Source organism: Mobula birostris, chromosome 32, assembly GCF_030028105.1.
Source record: "Mobula birostris isolate sMobBir1 chromosome 32, sMobBir1.hap1, whole genome shotgun sequence".
In the NCBI taxonomy this organism is placed as follows: Eukaryota; Metazoa; Chordata; class Chondrichthyes; order Myliobatiformes; family Myliobatidae; genus Mobula; species Mobula birostris.
The window spans coordinates 6,936,944-6,945,771 of NC_092401.1; the positions used below are offsets into that span (position 1 = coordinate 6,936,944).

Genomic DNA, 8,828 nt, shown 5'->3' on the forward strand with positions numbered 1-8,828 from the left:
TTGTGTCACTAGTTCCAACAAAGCACAGTCTTTTCTCTGTGTAACTTCTTTCAGCAGTTTCATCACACACCACTTGGAAAGAAAATCAAAAATCTGTAAATACTGGAACACTAAAGCAGAAAATGCTGGAAATGGTCAGCATGTCAGGCAGCATCTGTGACAAAGAAAATAGAGTTCATGTTTCAGGTCACACATAGATCTCAACAGCACTCGGAAAGTGGAAAACGCATTGGGAGAGGGGTAGACAGGAGGAAATCTCTTCACAGATCTGGTAAGTGTTCATACCACTTTTCACTCAAAGAACCCTGGTTGATTTGTATATCTGTGTATCCCTTTTCCAATTAGAAATTGATGGGAATTTCTCATTTCATAATAAAATTCCAAGAACTATATTGAACAGGACTTGAGGGCTTTGGGATATCCTGGAAGGTATCTTTAAACATGCATCTCTAAAAGACATCCTAACCACTGGTACACCAGACCATTTTTGCCTTTGAAAGGCTGACAAGGCAAGGAGTGAGAGGCATTATTTCAGTCCACTGTTCACTTTTGGAATTTTTTTTAGATTATGAGAACACTCAGTCCTCTTTTATTGTCATTTAGAAATGCATACATGCATTAAGAAATGATACAATGTTTCTCCGGTGTGATATCACCGAAAACAGGACAAACCAAAGACTAACACTGACAGAACCACATAATTATAACATATAGTTACAGCAGTGCAAAGCAATACCATAATTTGATGAAGAACAGACCATGGGCACAGCAAAAAAAAATAGTCTCAAAGTCCCGCGTTGATCGACTCCCGAGTCCCCGATAGCAGCAGCAAAAGGGAGAAACTCCCTGCCATGAACCTCCAGGCACCGTCAACTTGCCGATGCCTTGGAAGCAGCCGACCACAGCCGACACTGAGTCCATCCGTCTGAAAATTCTGAGCTTCTGAGCAGCCTCTCCGATACAGCCTCCCGAGCGCCATCCTCTGCCGAGCGCCCTCGACCTCTCCCCGGCCACTGAAACACGCAAAGCCGAGGATTCCGAGGCCTTCAGCTCCGGAGATTCCGGTTACCACACAGTAGCAGCGGTAGGAAAGCGGGCATTTCAGAAGTTTTCCAGATGTTCTGCTATGTACTCACATCTGTCTCCATCAAATCAGAATTGTGCACGGTCCCCTACCTGACAAATAACAGACATCATCACCGGAGAGGCCGCGTGCGCTGCCGTCGCGCCATCTTCTCCCGATGTTAATTTTATTACTTTAAAATGATCTAAATTATCAGAAATATGGGAGCAAAATGGAAATGTGTTTATAATTTGTTACTGGTATAAAATTTGTCTTTTTTTAAACACCCCCCCCATGTATTTTGACTCTGGTTCAAAAGACCATATTAATGATTCATTGAAGGTAGCACCATTGCCAAGCAAAACCAATAACAGCAACCTAGAGGTTTAAGACGGCATTGATGAAGCACAGTGACTACTTATTTGTGGCAAACTAAACAAAACTACTAAATACTTCACTAATAATACTTTTTTATAACAATCACTGAACAATGGTGAGGTGAGGTGAGTGGATGTGGAGGTGGGGTCGGGGCGCCCCCAAAAGTGAGGAAAGACATGGTGCTTGATTTGAACGCTGGACCAAATTGGAAAGGTCTGGTATCGGTCAAATGGTGGCAATGGGGTCCAGGTCCCAGAGAGGTTTGACAGTGAGGAATGACCTCATGTTTGGACACTTTAAGTGCTGGGCCAGATTGGGAAAAGGTCAGGATGTCAGGAACTGAGGCAAGGGTCGGAGTAGTTCTGCTTGCTATTCCTTGACCTTTACTGGGCTCTGCACTGAATTGAGGCTGTGTCCTGCTCAGGCTGCAGTGTTATCTCACGTCCCTGCCCTTTGATTCTCACACATTTGTAGCACATCATGCAGTCGCTTTGTGAATGTGATGAAGGTTTTCAGTTCCTTCAGTTTTCAGGCAATGAGATCTGACCACCCACAATTTTCTGAGTTTAAAGTTTTACTGAATTTCCCTTTAATCTTTATTCTAATTAACTTAAATCAATTCCCAGTTGTTTTTGGCTTCCCTGTTTGTTTCTGAATTATTCAAATATTGGCTGCATTTAAAATATGTTTATGGACGACCATAAGACAGGGGCAGAATTTGGCCATTCTGCCCAATAGTCTACTTTTCCATTTGCATCATGGCTGATTTATTTTCCCTATCCTATTCCCCTTCCTCCTTCCTGTAATCTTTGACACCCTTACTAATCAAGAACCTATCACCCTCTGCTTTAAATATTTTCAATGACTTGGCCTTCATGCCCATCTATGGTAATGAATTCTACAGATTTACCACCCCCTGGCTAAAGAAATTCCTCCTCATCTCTGTTCAATGGAATGATTCAATCTTTTTGGTTTGAGGGAGGGGGAGAAAGAAACTTGGAGAGTAACATATATCCACAAAGAACCCTATTTGTAATATTCTCCTCTTGAATGCAACTCTTCCCATTTACTGGAATGTATCTGGATTTCCATCTTGCTTTTTTGACCCAAACTGGACAACTTTTGTATTACCACAGTGTTTGAACTAGACTAGCTCACAACATGCTAAATGTTGCATCTCACCTAGTTCCTGATCCCATCAGAAAATCCAGCAGGTGGACTGAAGGAGACAGTGGATTTGCACTGTAGTTACTGTGGGGATTACAATTCTAACCAAGGATCAATCTGTTGGCATTTGTTACAAAGCAGGTTGAGACAGCTTTTCTTTCTAACACTGAATTCTGGAGTAAACCTCAACTTTGTGAAACCCCTCCCCTCTGAGCATGAAGTTTCAAGCCCACATTGGACATTCTTGATGAGTGAGGGTCTAAATTCTGGTTCCGAATTCTTAGCTGACATCCAGCAAGATAAATGACTCTGTGAATCTCTCTCCTCTTTCCTCACACTTCACCTTGATGTCATGTGGGTTGGGAGAGACTTTGAAAGGTCTTATCTCCCGTACAAGTGCTATGCAAGACAAGTTTGTTGTCTATCCACAGCTTCATGCCGTGGTTCCATGTGAAGGTAGAAAAATTACATGAGCACAAATGGTTAAGAACTAGAATCAGCCACAATTTAAACTGTAAAACAGGAGAATGCAAACTGCCTTTTGTTTCTAATCTGGATAAGTTTTGCACTGCAGGAGGAATCTCCCAGTTCCATTGGCCACATTTAGCACCACAGATATATTGTTCAATAGACAAGCATGTCATCCATTTCCCCACCATCTCCAGCCATAGAACAGCAGATAGATGATTATCCCTTAGTTATTACCCTTTACTAAATCTTTTCTGCCTCCTATACAGGCTGGGATTGGGCACCAGGAAACTTCACGTTCTCAGCCATTAAAATATAAAAGTTAAAATTAGCAGAATTGTTAAACCTTCATGTGGGTGAGTATGATATTCTGCTACGTGAAAATGTCAGGGATGTAATAATTGCCAGGTAAAGAACTGAATCCGAGTTATTAGCCCAAATGCACAAGCAATGTAATACAAGGTTACATAGCCCAAGGTGTTCAAAGTAAATTTATTATCAAAGTACATATACCATACACAACCCTGAGATTAAATTTTCTTGCGGGCCTACTCATTAAATCCATCATGGAATCAATGAAAGACTGCATCAACTTGGGTGCTCAACCCATTTCCTGGTTTGTGAACCGTTTCCTAGGGACTGGAACTTGAGGTAGTGAATAGGGAGGGAATGGGGAGTGTAGGAGATGTGTAGCATTAGGCTGGTCCTGGAAAGTGAGTTCATGTTACTGACTCAAAGACAGTACATGCTGGAAATTTAGCCGAACAGACAGTATCTATGAAAAGAGAAAGAGTTAATGCTTCAATCAAAGGCCCTTCATCAGACTGGGAATGTAAGAAAGGAAGTTAGATATAGCAAATCGCTCATCTCAGATCTTATGACTGATTTTAGGAACAGAGGGCACAGCTTCAGAATAGAATGACGTCCATTTAGAATGGAGGCAAAGAGTAATTTCTTCAGCCAGAGGGTGGTGAGTCTGTGTAATTCATTGCCACAGACTGCTGTGGAGGCCAAGTCATTGGGTATATTTAAAGAAGAGGTTGATAGGTTCTATGATTAGTAAGGATTTTAAAGGTTATGGAGAGCAGGCAGGAGAATGGACCTGATTAGTTGAATTGAACCAAATGTCATCAACTTAATAGTGCAGCAGGTCACTGTGATAGCACCTTGCATGTTGATCTTGGTTAGGATGGCACACGATATCTACACTTGAATAGTGGTTCTTCTGCTCTGACATTCAGTACCGCCACATGGGACAATGTCTTCATCTACTGAACTATTAGAGGGAATGATACCATAATTTGAAATTCACGGACAGCATTTTCCCCAAATCCTATGGTAAACAGGGATTGGGATCAATTCCTTAAGTGACTGCTGACTGAGCACAAAGAAGAGCAAATCCAGCAACTATTGTGTTGCTGTACCTGATTGTAGTTCTTTTGCTTCTGTCGGAGGATTTTGCAATCTGTCAAACTACTTATTAGATCATCCTCTTGTACAGCTGCAAGCAAAAAGGTGAAAAAAAGTTAATTTCATTTTAATTCCGGAAGTCTTCAGCATTCTGTGAACCTGGGAGGTGGGTGAGGTCTGTGATTTGCGGGTGCAGGACCTGCTGCCTCCTCCCAGTGACCAGACTGCACAGCCTGAATGCACCTGTGCTGGCAAAGGCATTTCTGGACTCACTTCATCCTCAGAGGCTGCAAGTTTGCCATCATACAGTTGATCATTGTCTCACCTGAGCACTTTCTTACACATGAAGCATTACAGTGATACTTCCCTCCTGTCTGGAGAACTTAACAGACTCCAGGGCAACGTTTCAAGGAAAAATTGGGGGAATTCTTTCCGGAATCCCATCTACCCCTCGCTCCACATCATTTACACAGTGTTGTTTGTGTAAACTTCCAGTAATGTATATAATTAGCTGCTGGGCTTTCTATGAGTGACAAGCATACTCTTAGCTGTAAAGTACTGAGTAGGTTCAAAACCTGCTATGAGAAGTGCCACGGGCCTTTCTTTTGGTGGACTCTGGGGTGATTGGGCATGTTCAGATCACTATTTTCCTCTTCCTGGCTCCTTTACTCAATGCACAGAGAGAGTGACGGGTACATTGACCTTCATAAATCAAAGTATTGAGTACAGGAGCTGGGATGTTATATTGAAGGTGTGTAAGACATTGGCGAGGCCTTAATTTGGAATATTGTGTGCAGTTCTGGTCACCTATCTACAGGAAAGATATAAGGTTAAAAGAGTGCAGAGAAAATTTGCAAGGATGTTGCCAGGACTTGAGAACCTGAGTTATAGGAAAGGTTGAGTAGGTTAGGACTTTATTCCTCAGAGTGTAGGTGAATGAGGGGATTTTGATAGTTATACAAAATTATGAGGGGTGTGGTTAGGGTAAATGCAAGCAGGCTTTTTCCATTGAGTTCAGGTGAGATTAGAATTAAAGATCATGGGTTAAGGGTGAAAGGGGAAATCCTTAATAGAAACTTGAAGGGGAGTTTCAATCAGGCTGGTGAGTGTGTGGGATGAGCTGTTGGCAAACTGATAAATGTGGGTTTGATTTCAACGTTTAAAATAAATTTGGATAGGTACATGGATAGGAAGGGAATGGAGGACGATGGTCAGGGTGAAGGTCGACAGGACTAGGCAGAATAGTCTGGCATGGACTAGAAGGGCCAAATGGCCTGTTTCTCTGCTGCTATGTTCTATGACTATATGACTACTAGTTTTCCCTCCATTTGGCCATTCAGCCCATCGAATCTGCTCTACCATTCCATCATGGCTGGTTTATTAGCCCTCTCAACCCTCTTCTCCCCGCGAGTTCCCATACATTTGCGTTCACCCCATCTTCCCGCCATCGTAATAGTGATAGAATCCCTCTTGTCCTTATCTACCAGCCCATCAACCTTTGCACCCAACACATTATCCTCCGCACTTCTGCGATCTCCAAAGGGACCCTCCAACTAAACATATCATTACCTCCCCCCTTCGGCTTTCCACATGGATCACTCCCTCCACGATTCCCTTGTCTATTCGCTCCTCCCCATGAATCTCCCTCCTGGCACTTATCCCTACAAGTGGTCTAGGTACTACACCTGCCCATACACCACCACCCTCACCTCCATTCAAGGCCCCAAGCAGTCCTTTGAGATGAGGCAATACTTCACTTGTGAATCTGCTGGGGTTGTCTGTTGTGTCGATGCTCCATAGTACTTGGCTTTACGAATGCTTCTCAGTAAACTCTGGCGAACAGTGGATGCCATCATGTGGATGAATTCATTCTGGACACCCAGTGAAAGATAAGACATGGATCCAGGATGACTTTCCAAATGAGTGAGGTGTTCTTTTATGACAGGGTCAAAGATGGCCAGTAGTTTCAGTAAGCCAAGGAAATTTCCCACATTGGAGTCATGGTCTAGCTGAAGTGGCTCCCTGTGTCCTCACAAAGCCAGGTTCTGAGTCGCAAGGGATTTTATGCAGTGAAGGATTCTCGTCAAGATATCACGCCACTTCTGCTTTTCCTTCTCAATCTGTGACTGAAATACCGCGTCAATAACTCCTGTTTTCAGCTAAATTTCTTTCCACTGTGTGAAGCATTCCCGATGATTCTTGGCATTTCATGAACACTAATCCTTTCAGGTGCTTTCCACTGGTCGAATCCACTTTCCTGCTCCACTGAGGATTGATGGTCTGACCGGGAATAGAGAAGACAACAGATACAAAATGTAGACTTTTTAAGAAGGGGGAGAGACCAGCCACGAGCAAGTCACTTCCTCACCACGACCATTTCCCAATTTCCTCTTGAACCAAGTTTTGTTCATTGAGCAGGTTATTTGTTGGTAGGAAAGGCCCCTCACTGTTCTGGAAATACTTCGAACCCAGCTTTATTATTTCTGTTCTCAACGCGTCAGTCAGAATTGCTTTTCCAGTATCCTTGTCGAACTTCAGAAGTCCAATGTCATGCTGTTCAATCACTTCTGGTATGTCGGTTCGAGGCTCTTTGACGCCATCCAGTTCACTAGGTTCAGTGTCGTCAGGTAAAATCTCGTCAATAAACTCAACATCACCACCACTATCGTCTTCCCCTCCTGTCATGTCCACGTTCTCTGTGGCAGCCTCACTCTTAATCTCATCATAGTCGGATTTATCTGACTTGACTTCCTCCTTGGCTTGTGACACATTTCTACTTGATCCACCTTTGGATTCTAACAAACTTGTAGCAGGTGCAGGTGACTCTATGGGACGTGTCGAACTACTTGTTCCGGGCTTTTCAAAGAAGGGCATGAAGAACTTGCACGACTTCTTGGCTTCCTCCGCCTCCAACTTTCGTCTCTTCCGTCCTTCAGCTCCACTTTCCTTCTTCGTGAAGAAACATTTCATGGTCTTCTTACACAATGCTCTGAAATAAGGCCATCCTGGTGCCTCTCACCCATGATAATCAAAGACAGATCATACGTCTGAAGAAAATTCTTTTTTCACTATCCAAGGATGGCTTGTTTGACTTTAATAGAAACTGCTCAGTGGTGCCCTCCCCCGCTTCAAGTGGTGCCCAGAGCATGTGCCATACCTGCCATACCTTAGATACGCCACTGCATAGATCGTCTTGTTGTGAAGTGGAATTTACCAAACGGCGGGTTGTTCAGCCACTGATGTCAAATGTATAACCATGGGATAAAGGACTGTGTCAATTGGAGGAGGCTACAAAGGAGAAAGTGGTGAAACCTCCGTCACCAGAGGGCACAACGACAATGACTCTAGATTAGATTAGATTATGAGGACATGCAGTCCTCTTTTATTATCATTTAGTAATGCATGCATTAAGAAATGATACAATTTGTTCCTCCAGAATGATATCACAGAGACACAAGACAAACCAAGACTAAAAAAAACTGGCAAAAACCACATAATTATAACATATAGTTACAACAGTGCAAAGCAATGCTGTAATTTGATAGAAAGACAGACCATGGGCATGGTTTAAAAAAAAAGTCTCAAAGTCTCTCCAAAGTCCCATCATCTCAAGCAGACAGTTGAAGGAAGAAAACTCTTCCTGCCATGAACTTCCAGCGCCGCAAACTTGCCGATACAGCATCCCGGAAGCACCTGACCACAGTCCGACTCCGAGTCCGTCCGAAAACTTCGAGCCTCCTACCAGCTCTCTGACACCGAGCACCGAGCACCATCTCTGCCGAGCGCTTCAACCCCGGCCCTGGCAACAGGCGATAGGCAAAGCCAAGGATTTGGGGCCTTCCCCTCTGGAGATTCTCGATCACACAGTAGCAGCGGCAGTGAAGCAGGCGTTTCAGAAGTTTCTCCAGATGTTCCTCCGTGCTTCTCATGGCTGTCTCCATCAAATCAGGATTGTGCACAGCATCCTACTTCACAAATACGATATCAATTTGGAGCGGCCACGTGTGCTGCATCGCGCCGCCATCTTCTCCTCCCCTCCCCTCTGTGGGTCCATTGGTCTCCAAGCAGGTGACTGGCTTTGCTGGCACCTAGCAACAATTTAGAACTGGTAAAACACAAGAAATCCTGCAGATGCTGGAGATCCAAATCAACATACACAAACTGCTGGAGGAACTCAGCAGGTCAGGCAGAAGGTATGGACATTTCAGCTCAAGCCTCTTCTTCAGGACTGGAAAGGAAGGGAAAAGACTCCAGATCAAGAAGGTGGGAGGGGAAGGAGGTTAGCGAGAAGGTGATAAGTGAAGTCAGATGGGTGGGAAAGGAAAAGGGCTGGAGAGGACAG

At 43.8% G+C, this 8,828-nt stretch overlaps 1 long non-coding RNA gene across 1 annotated transcript; it reads right to left on the minus strand.

Moving 5' to 3' along the window:
- Positions 1-660: 660 nt before the first annotated feature.
- Positions 661-6,865, minus strand: LOC140191275 (uncharacterized). The gene is made up of 3 exons (XR_011883807.1): positions 6,196-6,865; positions 4,501-4,577; positions 661-1,268 (listed from the first exon to the last, which is right to left on the minus strand). It is a non-coding gene; the product is annotated as an uncharacterized lncRNA (long non-coding RNA).
- Between the last annotated feature and the right edge of the window lie 1,963 nt (positions 6,866-8,828).